At 36.9% G+C, this 16,012-nt stretch overlaps 1 long non-coding RNA gene across 2 annotated transcripts in view; it reads left to right on the forward strand.

The window, feature by feature from the left end:
* The window catches only part of LOC108405330 (uncharacterized), a 165,986-nt gene that overhangs the window by 16,545 nt on the left and 133,429 nt on the right, over positions 1-16,012 (forward strand). For both annotated transcript variants that reach the window (XR_012120883.1, XR_012120884.1), the window contains one exon: positions 740-851. This is a non-coding gene — a long non-coding RNA (uncharacterized lncRNA). The remainder of the gene's footprint in view (positions 1-739; positions 852-16,012) is intronic.

Raw genomic sequence — 16,012 nt, forward strand, 5'->3', positions numbered from 1 at the left:
ATTGGGTCACCACCTTTATAGCCAGAGCAGATGATCAATTCCAGAGCCTGGAAATAACCTTCACTGAAGCAGCTTACATGTATGAGTTTTGCTTGTTGTTGTAATTCAAAAGCACAGTGTTTCATGAAAAAATATGTTAGAAATTAGTTCCTAAAAACCTGAAAGACAATGGATATTTGATGATTACTGAAGCATTAATGAAAGACTCTTGCATTCATTAAAAAAATGAGCTCAGACAATTCTAATTCTAGGGATGAGTGTCTGAGCTGATGGGCTTAATTAATGTCACTATTTTTTTTACCTAAACTTCTTCACATTCCATGTGTGTTTTGTACAATTCTTATTCCAAGAAATTTTTTTTGAGGATAGTCTAGATATCTAGGGGTCTTTGAAGTAAGGTAACTTAATGACTTAGCTCACCAAGCTCTTTACCAGGTATCAGTTCATCCCTTATTTCATGTGCTTCCGTCAATCCTACATTGAGACTTTTGACTTCTTTAGCAAGTGACCCAACTTTAAAATAGGACAATTTACCCATTTTGGACAGTGTTAGTATAAATGAAAAAATTGCAAATAGTTTCATTATTTCAACTTTAAAGTAGGATCATTTAACAAACACACATTTTTGCAGTTATGTTTGTTCTTATACATATCATCACTGATTTGTGCTGCTTAACTTTTCAGTATTTATCTCATTCAGTGCTGCATCATAAAAAATTTTTACTTCATTTCTTTTCAGTTTGCTGTGATGAGATGATTTGCATGGATAATAAAACCAAGGGTGTTTGAGAGACAAATGCAGGAATATAACCTAGCCTGCTTTATGACACTCAACTTGATGCGGTTTCCAGGTAACAGGCTGTCTACAGAGAGGCATTCTTGATTCTGTCACCTGAGGTGGGGGTGGGGCGGGGCTCCCGCACAGCCCAGGCTGGTCAGAAAATTGGGAGCAAATGATTGTGGTTACTTACCATTTACTTTTCTGTTTTTTGGGGGAAGAATTTTGTCTTAGTTTCACAGCTTTAGAAAAAGGGTGATATATTTCTGCATCCCTTAGCTTGGAGACCCTGTTGCCATAGCTTTATGTTACTGAAATTGTGTATTATATTTGAAACTTTATATGCTTATATTTTTTCCCAAGATTGGATTGCACCAGGATTTTTGCTAGTTCTGAGAACCAGGGGAATGTTTCTTTACTGGTTTATGTCTTTATTTGAAAATAAATTTATGCAGGAATGAATAATGGACTTCAAGATGTCTTAAGCAGATCCCTTTATGGTGCTTTTAAATAGCAGAGGTCCATTTAATGTGTTCCCCCACCCCCACCCCACAATTTATTTCCCAATCTCTCCTTCCCTCCACCTCTTTTGAGGCCAAATTTAGGCAGTGGAACAAGGGAAATGAGAAAAGGAGTGTGTCTTAAGTGTTTGGCAACATTGCTTCAGCACTGTGCATAGATACAATAGTAGGTGAGGCCCAAAGGCTGCTTCCTGGACCTTTGCGTTCTTGTCGGCAACTCCAGTAAATCCAGAAGCACTCAGTGGGTTTTGCTACTCATCCAAGCTGCCAGAAACAAGCTTTCAAAACTTTTCTTCCGGTCTTGCTTCTTTGTCTCTTTCTTTCCATTCCTCATTTTTTGGCAGGTACTCTTTATTTTACTTTATTTTGTCGAGGCTAATCTGCAGGTTGCTTGAATTGTAAAGGATTTTAAAAAGGTGCATTTTCAAGAGAGGAGATGAAAAGAATGGCCTGAGATTAGGGAAGAGTCTCTCTTAGACATTGACAGAATCCTCATCAGGAAGGAAATAGCAGCTTTATTATGTAGAGCAATTTTAGTTAGGACTTTGGGGGTAACAGTACATCTTAATGTTTGGAAATCATTGGAATTACTTTTCATGAAATTAAAATAATATAGTTTCAGATATTAGTATGACAAAATATAACAAAATCATCTCATATAGATAGGAATAAATGGCATGAATTCTATCATAAGTTCCAGAGATTTATTGAGCAATCAGAAAAAAAAAATTAAGTGCCTTAATTTGAAAATCTCTCACAAAAAGAAAGAACTTACTAGTATCAATAATTCCCATTTGTTTTTTTTTGCTTTCAATTCAAATTAAAAACAAAAATGAAATGAAGCCTTCTGCTAAAACATATCATCACAAAGGGAAAATGAGTTTATCTCCTAATTCTTGGCCCTCTAGCAGCATGGAAGGTATTAACTTAGAAATTTGCTTCTTCCCTCTTTTTCCCATCTCTTTGAGATGATCCTTGAAACTCTATAGAACCTTGTAATTAAAGATTAATTTACTGATGGTGAAACACTTTTCATTTCACTAAGTAGATTTGAAAATAGAAATTCACTAGAACTGATAATTTCAGGGGTTCTGATGCCAAGAATGGATGACATCAGCCAGGTTTTTGTGTGAATATCTTCAATGACTGTTCAAGCTTTTGGGGTTTAGCCAAAGCTAAAACATGTTCTCCATGCTGTTGCATTTTACATTCTGGGTGCTTTGGTTAGCATGACTACATGCTCTATAAAAGAGAGAGAAAAGGCAAGGGAAAACCCAACAAGGGAAAATAAAGTATTTGACTGCTATTGTCTATGCAGTAACCATCTTCAGGATATCTGGAAATCATAGAAACATCAAAGCAAAATTAGGGTGAGGAAACCCAGACAATGTGGGGCCTGAGGGTGTACCTTTATTCAGTTCTGGCACCTGTTTAAACTTTTATATTCATGTGCATCATGACTAATGCAATCTAGTGGCAGTCAGTAATCTTTATTGAATGAATAAACGAGTAGCCAAGCCAAGGCACAAACTTGTCTAATTCACTGAGACAGCTGTTTGTTGAACCAAATGCCTGGAACTATAGGGAAGTGAAGGAAATAAGTGAAACAAATGGTATCTTCCTTCATCTGAGAAGTTCACCTTCTTTTTGAGGTCTGCTGTTTTGGCTTGATTTGATTTTTTTCCCACTTTGCACAATCCAAAAGGACTTGACTTATGCTAGTGGTAGCAATGCTGGTACTGAATGACCTTTTCTAAAACCATCCATAAATGTATTTATTAAGATATTAGGGAAGATTTCATAACCATCACAGCTTTGAAATAGCAGACACACATTAGCCTGAATCTACATGTTATCTGGGTTTGGAACTGAATTCTCAGTTTTCGGTTTGGAAGGGGATTTGAGAACTATGAAATGTACCTTTTCCCAATGAATGTTATTATTTTATCTGCTCTTGCCCTGCATTATTTTCCTAATTTAAAAGGGTACCCTTCCATTGCTTTGATGAATTTTTGTTTCATAGGATGACAAACTAGGGAGAGAAGGGGAAAGTTCCTTAGTGAGGAGAGAGCTTGGGCCCTAAGTGACTTACAACTAGCTATTTTAAGATCTTTAAAAGTATAATACATGTTTTAAAATGGACACCCTGTCTAGATAACTGCTTTCTCTCAGTTCTTTTATCTGCTGCTAGAATCTCAAAGATAAGTGGAATCTATCACTATTTATGTGATTTCAAGCTGTAAGTTGTATTACTAAGTGAGATATACTTACCTTACATCTCTGAAGGGACCTTTTGGAATTTATTTGGAAGGACTCAGGAGGAGGTTAATTTAGGTATGGCTCTAGTACAAAATTCTACACAGTCAAAATGACAAAGTCCAAATGCCAGTAAACCTGTATTAAGAGTGCACATCTATAGAGTGCTAAACACATACAGAGAAATATCTCCCTGCTTCTCTGTAGTTAAGGGCAACCTGTTAGAAAGTTACATGTAAGTTAAATTATACTTTTGGTGTGAATAACCAATTATTGAAGAGACATTTTATTCCCTTGCCTAATGTGCGTAAAAATGCATCTTGGATTGACTCCTCAGTGTAATCATTCAACAGTGTAAAACCTTTCCTTTTCTCAGGATAATAATTGTAACTTTATTCTTTTCATTAGTATGTATAGTTTCTACAGAAGAAGGCAAACAATGCACTATGAATTGTAAACCAATTTAAAGCCATGTGAGTTTCAAGTCAAATCCAGTTACTATTCTAAGCAGATAAGGAGGTAGGGTGGACAGATGGTAGGTCCAAGAACTATAAAACCCTTAATAAAATGAGCTCAGAGGACTTAGAAATGAAGTAAGTATTTTATTCATATAACATAAAAAAAAAGAATAAGGAAAGTAGAATACAAAATCTCATCAGTGTAACTTTGGCCACAGTATTGTATATACTGGTTACTACTTAAGTTTTGGTCACAAGAAACTGCCAGGAATACATATGAGCTTTTCTGACCTGTGCAGGCATTATGATAAATTACCTTACACGCACCTGGTAAGAAAACTTTGTTATTGTAGCCTTAGAGGTAAAAGCCAAACCAGGAACTAAAATGGCCAGGAAAGAGTCCTGAGAGAATGGGGGTTGGGTCCAGTTGTGGATGAAGAATGAGGTTAATAGCAGAATCCCTTGGCGCTCTGTACCAGAAAAGATTTTTGTTGTTGAATATATGTATTAACCATTTATAAGATGGTGTGAATAAAGAAGTGGTACTGTTCAATGACCCTGAATTTTCAGTCCAATAAGGACTGCAGGGGACTCCAGCAAGACTTAACAAAACTGGGTAATTGGACAATATGAAGAAGATGAAATTTGAAACAGGCAAGTGTGAGGTGATGCACATCTGAAAGAACAATTTAAGCTAATCATACACAGTGATGGATATTGAATTAGCTATAACCTTACAGAAAAAGATCATGAGCTTTGCTCAATGTGCAGCAGTGCTAAAAATAAGTCATTGGAAGAGGAGTGAGAATAATGTGGAAAATATTAGGGTGCCATTATATAAATTGACAGCATATCCTTGTCTAGAATATTATGTTGAATTTTTGTCACCTCATCATAAAAGTGGAATGGAAGAAACAGAAAAATGTGGGGAAGGCCAGCTAAACTGATTAGAAATATAGGAAAGCTTTATTATGAAGAGAACATTTTTATGTCACATGTAAGGATCTCCTGTTACAAATATCCTATAGTGATATAAAAGACTGCTTGTTTATGACTCATTAGCATCTGATGTATGTCCATTAAAGAGAAAATAAGCACATTTTGCATTGTGGTTTCTAGAGTTGGGTAATCAAGACATTTTTATCCTCAAATAGTATCTTGAATTCATTGAAAGTAGTATAAGTTGGTGGCATTTTTTTGGGAAAAAAGAAAACCATTTCCTTGGAAGACCCCTTTTACCTGGGCCAGATGTGATGCTTGCCAGTGCTTCACTTTTATGGTAATAATTGGTGTTCATAATGATAATTCCAGGTCACTGCGCACTGAGCACAGATTCTTAAAACATTTTCAAAAGCAGAAAAAATCTAAAGAAACAAAAGTTTGTTTATTTTATTAGTATAATAAAATTTGACCCATTTCTTAAAATTTGGGCATTGAGTTTTGGTCAGTATACTAATTTACTAACCATAATATTTATATATTTATATAGCACATTCCATCCTTGGCCACCAAAGATAAGTTATTATAGTTATCTTCCAATTTCTATTTAGCCTAAGAACTCCATCCAAGTTCACAAAATAAAAACAGGATAAAGATAAAACAACACATGCTACTGAGAAAAGGGAAGGTCAGACACTGATGCTTTTCTCTCTTGTTGCCTGGGTACCTGCAGACGGGGATTGGGAGGAGAGTGAGGGTTTCTATCTCCGTTACTGTGTTTGTATATACATACACAGCTCTTGACAGAATTTGCTTTGAAGGAGGGACTGAGAAGTTATGTGCAAGATGAGCTCTGAAAGAGCTGAATCTGGTACTTGGTAGGGTATTACTCAAGTTGGGCTGAGTATTGACACAGAAATGTTAGCTACTGAGAAATCTGTTTCGTGATTGTCCATGCTAGCTTGCCTCATACTTTCTTTTCTTGGGAAGTCTATTTGTTTAATGACAATTGTATTTTGGAAATGGTTTCTTCTAGAATGACAGAGACCCTTTAATGCTTCAAAGGATAATCTCTAGCACGATATAAACCCCAACAGTCCTTTCCACAAACCAGATGAAATGTATTTTAATGTTTGTTTTTGTCTAAAACATCATATAGGTTGCTCTTGTAGAAATAGCAAAGACCATCCAAATGAGAAGCAAAGGGCATTTATTCAGAGCTTGCTATATAGCAAGGGAGTCATACATTTGTGTCATTTTTATTTTGGCAGTCTTAAAGCAGGCATGAGAATGGGAAAGTTTTATAGTAGAAAAAAAGGTAAGGCTTCGGATATGCACTGATTGGATTCTGTTAGCATGGAGAAGCTGTAGGTGGACTAACTTGACACTGGATATCCTGTGTGATTGGTTAGGGGTACATATTTGTCTTTCTCTGGTTGGTCCTAAGTTGGCAGCAGGAACAAAAATTAGAGAAGCTGTCAGTTATTAATCAAGACCTGAATGTTTGGGGCTAATTGTCTTGGGGTTATTGTTTGGCTTCCTGGATTGTTACGGAGATACTTGTAGGAGGCTGGCTCTTCTAGATAATGAGTTGGTTTCCTGGCAAGTACTTCAGGTTGTGGGTCAGAATTCTATTTTTATATACAGTCTTGCCATTGTTCATTTGTATATTCAGTTTCTAATTCTGTAAAACAAAAAAGTTCACATTTTGAGAAAATTGAGCTCTTGAAAGCACCAACCTTCTATTTTTGAATAGCATTTTTAGTTTCCTAATGCCTGAAATAAATCATCACCAAGAAAACCTTTGGAAGTCTCAGGTTATGGCTTGCTTGTGCTTTGGGAAAAAAGTTACTTGAGTCAGAATTTTCATTCAGATAAAGTAACTCTAAATTGTAGAAAACATAGTTGAAAATATGACTGTATTTGAAAATAGTAAAACTTCCTCTGTACTTTTATTTTATTGGTTAAGGAGCATAATTTTTGAGTCAAGACTGTCTTGAAAGTTGTCATAACTGTTTCAGGGAACCATTTTGGGAACTTTCAGGTATCTTACTGATATTCTAACAGAATGAAAGAATTTATGCAAGTTCTCAAGTGTCCTAGCTTCTTCTGAGGGATACAGTATGAACCATGAAGATTTACTTTAGCAACTTTCTCAATGAAGAATCTCGATTGAGGGATTATGGAGTATTCAGCATCCTAGGTTGAAGGATATTAAGAAAGCAGAAAGAGCTGATTTTTTTCTAGGTGCTAGTACTGACATTTAGCTATGTATATAATGTATATACTAACACAATTACCTAAAATATACCGTTCCTGAAATATGCTATAACCAAATGCACTATATTTTTCATATAATTTCATATAATTTGCAATTTCCATTTGGATTACGTTTATAATATTCATTTAGCAAACTCCATTAGCAATGTTTACAAGTGCTTATGGATCCAGTAAATGAGTTTGCGGATGTGCTGTGAACGACGCTAAATGCATTCATTTGTGTATGGGATCTAATTCATAAACTCATTCCAATCAGGCAGGGTGTAGAGCACATTAAACTCTAACCTAGGAATCTGGATTCCTATATAGTTCCTACAGGGTTTCTTAATATGACTGAATTGATTAACCTTTTGGTTTCTTGATTTTCCCTGAAGGAAAAAACTCTTTGAAAACTAGATTAATATGAGTAGCTGAGCACAAGAATCCTTAAAGGCAAACGAGCAAGCAAATAAATAAATAAATACATAGCATAGAAAGATGTCGATTCAGTCTCTTCCTGGTTGTAAATAAGATTTTTAATGGAAAATTGTTTTAGCACACTTGAGTTCCTAGAATGCTGGTCACATTAATGGGACTATAAGTCTTTGGGCTATCCTGGTGACCTGAAAAGGTTTCTGCATTTTACGAAAGGGCCTAACCTAAGAAATGCACATGCTCCTATTTGGAGTGACTGATTCTTTGATGGGAAATGTCTAGAGGCCTGTTTGAAAGGAGAACAAAGGTCCTTTGTTAGACCTTTGATGATCTGGAAGAACTACGGATTTACCAGCTCGCAAGATCCACATTTCTAGGTCATTGTTCTTCCTAGGTCAAGATAGGGGTGGGGGTGTGGGACTTGGGGAGCTAGATCAGAGATACCCAGACCTGCATATATTTCTGTTACTAGCACCTAGGTAATATTTATTGATGTTTGCCATAGGTTCTAAGCATTTTACATGTAACTCTACTCTTCACAACAGTCCTATGAGGGTAGGTACTATTTTTATCTTCTTTTTGCAAATGAGGAAATTGAGATTTAGAGAAGTTAAGTCATGTTTCCTAAGGTCATACAGCCACAAAGCAGAAGTGTCAGAATTTGAACTCAGACTTTCTAACTCCAGACCGCCTGTTCCTTACCAGTGTATAGCAGATAACCCATACTTTCTTTGGAAATTACTGAGGCACAGAATTGACTGGAATAGAAGAATCAGCAATCTTCCCCAAGGTTATGTAGTTGTTCTTTTGAAGAAATTCTAATTTGAGCTTACTGGAAACATAAGGTATGATTCCCCATCTTGAGTCTAATAAATATACAGGACCCAGAATTTCGATATGATAAGAAACTTATCAAACAGTGCCATCCAATGAAGATATTTTATCTTCTTTTAAAATCAAGCTGGGAGTTTCAGTTATTATTTAAAATATTTTTTCACATAGTTTTTTTTTCATAGAGCACAGATGCTTCTAACTCCCTAGCAGTCACCATCTGTACCTCAATTTACATTTCCCAAAACACTGCTGACATCTGTTTAAATGCCAATCTTTCCCTAACTTAGTAGGATTTTAGCTCAAAAGTGATATCGTATGAGTGTTTTGGAATTTCAAAGTTATACTTATTTTAATTGAAATGCTCAGTTTCTACAGGTACGCAGGTTTATCTGTCCCCTTGAGATGGTTTCCACAAAATGGAGGCTAATACTGAAAGTGATCTGTTATTTCCAGGATCATTTTGCCAGGTTAGATTTTTCATCTATTGGAAAAAGAAGTGAAAGGTTGAGTTGCTGTCCAGAGAGAACCTGGGTGATTATGAATTCTCCCAAGAATCAATATCCCTGATTGCTTTCCATACGTTAATGCTTATTTCATACAGTTATCTGACTTTCTTCAACAAACCATTATGTGAGGGGAGGCTTAAAAAATATTTCTGGGGATAGACCCAATAGTACTGAAGGCTGGTTGAACAGTAGGACTGAGAGAAAATCATGAACTGTGAGAGACTGATTTTTTTTTTAAAGAACATTTAGAAATTATATCCCCAGATGAGTGTTCCTCCTTTACATAGGCACCTAGGGAAACTATAAACTTATCAAATGGTGCTATAATTATTTAAAACACTCTTAGAATTACTTTGAAGTCAGGGGCATATTTTTTTGGAAATTCTCAGTGATGTCAAATCTTTATTTGAGTGAAAACTTGATATTTAGAATGATCCAAAAGTCATCTGGAATGCAGTGTTGCTATAAAGTGGGCTTAAGAGGGCAATTTTTCTTAAGGGGGTCACATACTGATTCTAAAAAGGCAATTTCAAAGATAAGCTTTAGACGAATTGTAAACAATGGAGAATCGGGAGATAAAATATGTAATCTCTTGGGAAGAATTCTTCATTTGGAAGCATAAATTTGGTCTTGTTTGTGTTTTGCAGTCAGATATATCTAGGCTTTAGATCAGGCTTCATATACTTCAAGGTGTATGACCCATATTACTTAACCATGCTAAACCTCAGTTTCCTCATCTGGTAAGTGCAGATAATTATAGCATCTACTTCATGGCATTGTGAGGATTAAAGAGGGTAGCGTTATGTAAAGTGCTTTGCCTGTGCCTGACATCAGGTAAGCATTCAGTAGAAGTGATACCAACTCATACCTTCCTTTATACCTCGAGGTAGATTCAAACCTCATGGGATGCAGTGTGGTGTATTAGAAGGACTTGGAGCCATATCCTAACGTTTATTTGGCTATAATGGTCCTAGTCAAGTCACTTAACTTTTAGAGTCCTGACTTCCTTCATTGTACAATGGGTATAAATAATATTTCTCTTGCCAGATTACCATGAATATTAGAGAGAACATACATAAAGAATTTAGGGCAATAATTAAGATTATTGTGGAGAGGAATCTTAGGATAATAACCTTTTAATGGGGTCTAGATTGTTCTACAAAGGTGATAAGTTTAATGTGGTACTGATACTTGCATCTTAAAACTGACAAAATTCTAAATTGCAAGTTTGGAATTTTTTCAAGATGGCAAATATCTCTGAGTGTGGCTCCATCATACCTGGATTTATTAGTTTCTAGGTTGTGGACCTAGAATATAGTAGATTAGTTTGTCCCACTTGTACCTCTGAGTAGATTTTTTAAGATGCTTAGTTTTATCAACATAAGGCCTTATCAACTATAGAGCCAAACAGAGCATCATTTCCAGGGTTAGAGGTTTTTCCTTATCTATAAACTAAGACTTCAGAGAATATTTAGTTGTGAAATATTTAAATGAATCTTTTAAAATCCAAATAAAAAATTTAATAGAGGAAGGCCATTACTCTTGTCCCCATTTCCAGCATTAAATTTTTCCTGACTTCAAAAAATTATTTATAACAAAAGCAAATTAGATCCTGTAACAATATCTCTCTTTCAAGAAAACAGAATATTCATATTTACTTTTCATTTTGTTTGGCAAAAATGTCTCAGTTAAAATGAGATGTCTGACTCATTTCTGCAGCCAAATATTTCTGAAATAAAAGTTTAGAGTTATAAAAAAAAATCAAAATCCAGTTGAATTCTAAAATAGACTTAAAACTTGCTGATTTAAATCAAACCAAAATGTTTAGGAACAAAATTGTAGTTAAATAAGTAATTTTCAAAAAAATTTTGAAGTAGTGTAATCTTTTCTTCAAACTCAATCTTGCAAAGTCTAAAATGAGAAATAGATAAAAGCAAGGGTACCCTGGTTAAAAAGTAAGATAAAGGCCTATACCTGCCTAACTTTTCCTTCCTTCTCTGTTCCATTTCCCATTATCATGTGTCGCCTTCCCAGAAACATAATTTAGTATCTGTTGGTCTAGCTGGTCCTTTGGTTTTATCTGTTTCCCCTGTTAAACAAAAATGAAATGAAAAATAAAAAGGCAGTCTTTTGTGCATTGAGCATGAATCCTGTCAACTTGAGTAGACAGGAGACAGACATGTTCATACCCTGACAGCTCTCTCTGCTTTGCCCAGTGTTTGCGAGCAGGGACTCTGAATATAGACAAGTCTGTCTGTAAGTTTGATTTCTGTTGGTGGTGAAGTTTCTCCAGGTTGACTTGGCATATTTTCTCTAATGACTTTCAAATCAAGAGGACCAGTGCCACAGTCTTAAAAAGAAGCTCTACTAATGTTTGATAACATTGGCCGTATTGATGACTTTCCTTTGTCACAGAACAATATCAAAGCAGGGGTAGGGTGGGAACTTGAATGCTCTTAGAAAAGACACAGACTCTCTGCAGCATACCAACTGGTTAGGAAAGGTTGTTTTGCCCTTGATACATTGTCCTTGGTGAGGCAGGGGACAAGGAAATGACACCATGGCATGGCCTCTGCCCCATGCCCTGTAAAATGTGGATGGCTCATACACAGACTCCCTCTGGCATCCTTTAATTGACTTCTGTATTTTAGAATCCAACTGCCAGAGATCACTCCACTCAACTAATAAGAGCAGAAGTACTGCATAGTGTGATGACCCCAGGTCCCAAGGTAGATGGAACTTGTGAGACTGATGCTCCAAATTGGCCTTACTGCATGGAACCTGATTGGCAGAGGGAGGGAACGGTGGTGGAGCTGTGGAATATAAGTAATGAGCAGGGCTGCTGGGTCTTTATCTCCTGCCTCTGCTAGTGAAAGCAGCCTAGTTAGAACCTAGAGATTTATCATAGGCACTTGAACAGAGAAACCCACAGCAGAGTCTTCATTTCCAATCCCTAGGGTTTAAGAGGAAAGTGACTTAAGGCTCCCTTTTCTTAGGCTGTGTGTCTTTGGGCAAATTATTTAACTTCTTTAATTAAACCTCGGTTCCCTCAGTGTAAATTCCTGTGTTTCTCAAGCTGTCTGTGCTAAATGACCTGATTTAAAAAAAAAAAATTTCCAGGCTGTCTATAGACAAATGCTTTTGTATTACACAATAAAAGTGAATTTCTAGAAATACTTAAATTTTTTATTTTTAAATTTAACAGTCATAAAATTACTCTCTCTAATTGCTTTTTAAACTTTTTAAACATAGACTGTCAATTTCTGCAGTATTTTATTGCAAGCCAGTATCAATTTGTGGGCCGACATCAGTATGTGGACTAGACTGAGTATCACTAGTACAGACACTAATGGTACTAGTCTTATATAGGGGTATTGTGCGGCTAAATGGAATAGTAGCTATATTTGACAGCCATTTCATAATTTTTATATTTATTGGTATAATCCTTAGAAAGGCATTTTACTACCGGTAAATCCCTACTTTTCTAAAACCATCATAACACAGAGGTTTTCTAAAGAATGCAGAGGGAGGGGAGAGAAGGAATGGTACAAATCAACCTCTCTTGAGAGACTGAGGAACGATGGGTCTTAGGAACACCAGATGAAGGTTCAAATTTTGGGAGCAAGTATAAGTCCTGGAACTGCTGCTTTAAAAACGTAGACTGAAGACGTTCAAAACAGGCCTCCAGTTTGGGGAAGGGAGTCATATATGTGAAAACAGTAAGTCAACATGATGCTCTGGTGATTAGAAGGATCCTGTGTTTCATTCTCCTCACTAAAGCTTCTGGACAGCTGAGAAGCACAGTATTTAGCATGTGGGCTTGGAGGCACCCAGACTTGGGTTTAAAAGTCTCTTATTGCCAGTGTGACCATAGGTGAGGTTATTTATGCTCTACAAGCCCCATTTTCTCCTGTGTAGAGTGGAGGCTGATATTAGTGCCTACTTCCTTAGTGCTGCAAAATAAAATAAAATACTTTTTATTTAATGGATTAAATGATTGCCATTAGTATTCAATAATTTTTGAATGAATAATAATAGTTATAAGGCCAGAGTGAGCAGCTCGATTTTAGCCCAGCTACACTAGCACGGGCCAGAATTTGCTTGGCATGAGGGACTAAAGTGGTTGGTGGTAGTGGCATAGTGCCTCTCAAACACAGAAGAAAATCCTGAAACTCAGCACACCACTTGAAAGGTTTCTGGCCTTTAAGTTATGACTTTCCCTGTAGCTAACAACTCTCTCTCCTTCCCTTTGCCCCAGCTGTGAAAGAGATGGTTATAATATGAAAAAAATGAATCAAAGTCTTGAATATATCATCCAAGGTGAGGAAAACTACAGGGGTTGAACAGGAGTCTGAGGAAGCAGGAGCCCCCTTTTTTCCTGTCCACACAATTTTCAGAGAATATCTGTGATTAAAATTCTTAAAATGACTTCAGAGTTTCACCTTCCCAGGTAGATGAAATGCAAAGATTGGCACAGAGATTGAGGAATGATCTGACTCAAGTGGCTCAATTGTAAGAGCTCGAGTAACACTCCGTAATGAACTTCTCATTTACTGGTAGAGCAGTGCATTCATTTAGCATTAATGGACAGGGCCAAAACATAGTCATAGTTACTTTGTATAAATTCAAGCTTTGGTACCAGGGAAGTAAATTGCTGCAGAAGGAAAATGATATGCTGATTTCAAGGGTACTTGTTGCCATACTATCTAGCAGCTGAAAAATAGAAGATATAAAAAATAGGGTGACACTGTAAATGATAACTAATAATAATGATGATGTTACTAATAATACTCTTTATTTGGAAGATGCAAATAGTGAAGGGAGATTTCCTGAAAAGGTATTGGCCCACCTCCAGTGAACTGAAGCTGCAAGATGGGCCAGTGTGGCTCCCAAATACTTCTAACTTATTCAGTTTTGAAGGAAATTTCATTGAGTATAATTTTTAATTAAGCTTCAGTAGGTTAATTTTTAATTAATCTTACCCTACCCTCATGCCGAAACTTCTTTAGTTATTTCTGGGGTCCTCAGGCCAGGTGGGGTTTCATATGTGCCCGAGAATGAGCTACCTCAGACTTTATAGTCTCCTTGTCAAAGGACCTTGGCATTACCTCTGTCCTGCAGCCTCTATAAGAATGCTGCCTTGCCAATACTACTTTGCTACCCTGGAGGGCCATCTTAACGACACTGGCTATGGTCTGTGGTAGAGTTGGCATAATAGTTCTCTGTCAGTCTTTCATAAACTTAGATCTACTTGTTTCTTACATTAATTTATCTCTTATGAGGAACTCAATATGTGGCCGTCAGGCTGGGTTTTGTGCGTATGAGACAGGAAGGCAGGTGAGGACAGAGGCCATGGCATTGACCTCACCTGACTCTTCTCAGGGACCCTCTGTAAAGCCCCTGTGAATATCCCTCATGCAAATAAACCTTGGCAAAGTGAAGAGGATCAGCCAGCTCCGCTTGTCAGAATCATCTGGGTCCTGGCTCCAGTGCAGAGAAATGCCCTGAGGATGAAAACTGGTTCAGTCATATCTATCATTTGTGCCTTCACATGAATGAGTTTTAAAGATATCTTTCTAGGAGCACACTTGGATAAGAGAGGAGCTGGAGAATATGGGTCACCTGAGATGGAAAAGATTGGGGTGAAGGGGCAAAATGTTGAGGATATTAAAACCAGTTCTGATGCCTTCGCAACTTGTACTCTAAGGTGGCTCTGCTCGCTCTCGCTGTTAGCAAAACTTCAAAACAAGCTAGGAATGAGGTGGGTAACTGTAGTTAAAGTAGACAAAATACTTAAAAGAAAAGTAAGTTTGAGTATTTTCGCATGAGTCAGTCTCTGTGTGTGTGTGCTTCAGTACTTGGCATTTCTAACATTGGGTCTGAATCAAGATCTTTGCAAAATTGAGATGGAAATCCCTAGTCAGAGCCTGATTACCACTCATTTGCTGATTATGGGCTGTGTCCTCTCAAAGAAGGGTCATACATTTCCACCTTTTGTGTCACTTGTCTTGTCTGAAGGTATATTTCAGAGGAGAACTGCAAAGGATTCCTCTGATTTTGACTGGGAAGAGAATATTGTGCTCATTCTCTGAAGTCTGTTTCTCTGATTTCCAGGTTTGGCTTTTGTAGAGTAGGGGATGGTAGGGGGCCAAGCATGTGGGTATCAGGAAGGACTTGTTCAAGCCTGGTGTGAGCCTCACTCAAAGAGTCCTGTGGTCTAATTCAGGATCATTTCCAGTGAAGTGAATCCAGGGAGGTAGACAGTTGGAGACATATGTACAGTCAGGGAAAGGGTTCCTATCTTTGTAATCACCAAGGTCTTTTTAAGAAGTGGCTTTCTTCCTTCAGGGATTTCACACTGTAACAACTTTTATTTTTAACCAAATAACGTCTATCAAGTAATAATTGCTTTGTTTATTAAGATAAACTAGGGATAACTGCCAATCAGAGGTTTTGATTGACATGTAATAACCAGTGTTATTGATTTGATGTAATGCCATAGAATTAAACAAAACAGAAAGAAAACCTGATGTATATATTTATGTTTATTTTAGTTATATGTATGTTGTAGCCTTTCAAAAGACTAAATATAATTCAGATATTCCTGTTGCCTTTACTGCATCTTTAAGGAATGCCAAAATTCAGGAGTGCAGAATGGTAAAACTTTCTGGGGTCTACCAGAGTTGAGGGTATATGGAGAGCTAAATCATCTCTTTGGAGAGACTTCCAGAGGGGTTTTTAGACTTAAGCCAGCATTTGAGGATGAATGACAGGAAATATACCTCCTCCTTGGGTATATTCTGGTTCAAAAGTTCCATCCAGTGATCCAAAGTCTGTTTTTGGGCAACCAGTGAGACTGGTTGTTTAGCTGACTCTCTTACTAACTAACTCATTTCATTTGAGTTTCTAGCCTTGATACCAGAGAGACAATATTGGATTAAAATTAGTCTACCCAACATTAGTGAGCTGGATGGGCAAATTCAGCCCATGTGGTGACTTCCAGACAAGTCCTTATTCATCAGTCTC

Source organism: Manis javanica, chromosome 8 (genome assembly GCF_040802235.1).
Source record: "Manis javanica isolate MJ-LG chromosome 8, MJ_LKY, whole genome shotgun sequence".
Lineage (NCBI taxonomy): Eukaryota > Metazoa > Chordata > Mammalia > Pholidota > Manidae > Manis > Manis javanica.